This window comes from Hylobates moloch, unplaced genomic scaffold (genome assembly GCF_009828535.3).
Source record: "Hylobates moloch isolate HMO894 unplaced genomic scaffold, HMol_V3 SCAFFOLD_18, whole genome shotgun sequence".
In the NCBI taxonomy this organism is placed as follows: Eukaryota; Metazoa; Chordata; class Mammalia; order Primates; family Hylobatidae; genus Hylobates; species Hylobates moloch.
The window spans coordinates 64,049,381-64,051,554 of record NW_026652293.1 but is presented as its reverse complement, the minus strand read 5'-3'; positions in this window follow the sequence as shown (position 1 = coordinate 64,051,554).

The following is a 2,174-nucleotide window of genomic DNA, read 5'->3' as shown; positions in this document are numbered from 1 at the left end:
AGAGGCACTTTTCCCCTTCTCACACTTTGAAAACTCACAGTTCTTTGGCTGGCTCCTGGAGTTTGCAGCGGCAAGCTGCCTCTTTCAAAGGGTCTGTGAATTCTTTTGGTTTTCCTGATATGTTCCTGCAATGGTTCTTGGAGCAAAAGTTCACAATGTGAGTCTCCACACACTGTTCTGTCTGTCCAAATGGGAGTTGCACATTAGTCCTATCTCCTATCAGCCATTTTTTCCAATAACACTTTAATCATACAACGAACTCTACACTTCTACTCCCCCTCCTCCCACATAAAATGTGAGCTGATGTCAAAATTTACATTTTAAAAAATAATATTTATTCTTAAGAAGTTATTGTAGCCCTAATTGTTATAGTGATTTTGCCTTTTAACCTTTATACTATATATATAATTGGTTTATTGTTAGAGTACTAGAGTGTTTTGAATTTGACAATACATTTCCTTGTCACCGGGTGTGTCCAGTGATCAACTCATTATTTCTGCAAGCTCCGGTTCATCCTTTTTCTGCCTCAGATCCCCCGAGCCACCACGCCCGGCTAATTTTTTTGTATTTTTAGTAGAGACGGGGTTTCACTGTGGTCTCGATCTCCTGACCTCGTGATCCACCCGCCTCGGCCTCCCAAAGTGCTGGGATTACAAGCGTGAGCCACCGCGCCCGGCCTCCTTTTAGCATTTCTTATAAGGCAGGTCTAGTGGTGATAAACTACTTTTGTTTGTCTTAGAAAATCCTTACTGCCTCTTCATTTATGAAAGACAGTGTTGTGGAGTATAATATCCTTGGCTGACAATTGTTTTATTTCAGGATTTTAAAAATTGGCTTTCTCACGTTGACTGGAATTTTGAGTATATCATTCCACTCCCTTCTGGTCTGCAGAGTTTCTGCTGAAAAATCTACTTATAACTTTATGGTGGTTCCCATGTATGTAACAATTTGTTTTTCCTTTTTTGGCTTTCAGAACTCTCTCTTTGTCTTTAACATTGGACAATTTGATTATGATGTGTTTCAAGGGTCTCTTTAGTTCATCTTATTATTCAGTATCGTTTGGGCTTTGTAAATCTGGATTTCTATTTCATTCCCTAGGCTTGGGAAGTTTTCTGCCATTATTTTTTAAATTTTTTTTTTGTATCTTTCTCTTTTTTCCTTCTTGTACACTGATAATGCATAAGTTGTTACATGTGATGGCGTTCCATAAGTGTATTAAATTATCCCCACTCTTTTTCATTCTCTTTTATTTTTTCTTCTCAGATTGTATGATTTCCTGACATCTGTCTTTGAGTACACTCATCCTTTCTTCTGGTATATATAGTCTGCTGTTGAATCCCTCTATTGAATGTTTTAGTTTAGTTATGTTATTCTTTTGCTTTATATTTGGTAGTTTTTAAACTTTCTTTTTATTGACATTCTCAGTTTGTTCTTACATTGTTCTCCTGACCTTGCTTAGCAACTTTACGACCATCATTTTGAATTCTCTGTTGGGTAAATCACATATCTCCACTTCACTCATGTCAGTTTCTGGAAATTGACCTTGTTCTTTTATTTGAAATATATTTTCCTATGTCTTCATTTTCCTTCATGGTCTGTGGTGATTTATGTACATCAGATAAGACAACCACCTCTCCCAGTCTTGTCAGACTGGTCTCATATAGGAGAAAGATCTCAACAATGTATCCTGCCAGAGATTTTAAGGTCCTTCTCAAATCTCAAAAACACATTGCTATATCTCCTTTTTGTGGCCCACTGGAGCTTGGAATGTGTTATGTTCTGTCAGTACCCTCATGAATAGTATGGTAGGAGCAAGACTGTTTAGACATAGCTGAAAAGCTTAGCTTGTTGGATGTGTGTTGCAGTTCCTTCTATCTTCATGGTGAAGTTGAGCAAAGATGTTTATCTCCCACTATTCCTGTACTAAGCCAGAAAGAGAATCTTTGTACTCACATTCAGGCTGCACCCTCTGATCCTGGGGAGAAAGCTGCTGGAAGTGGACCCATCGTGTGTCCGCCTCTGTTTTCTGTGGTCTATACTCTCACTTGGTTTCTTATCAACTCTCATAACCTAAAATACCATCTATATCCAGACAACTCCTGCTGTGGTTTGGATGTACCCTCCAGAAAGCAGGTGTTGGAAATTTAATCCCCAATGCAACAGTGTTGGGAGGT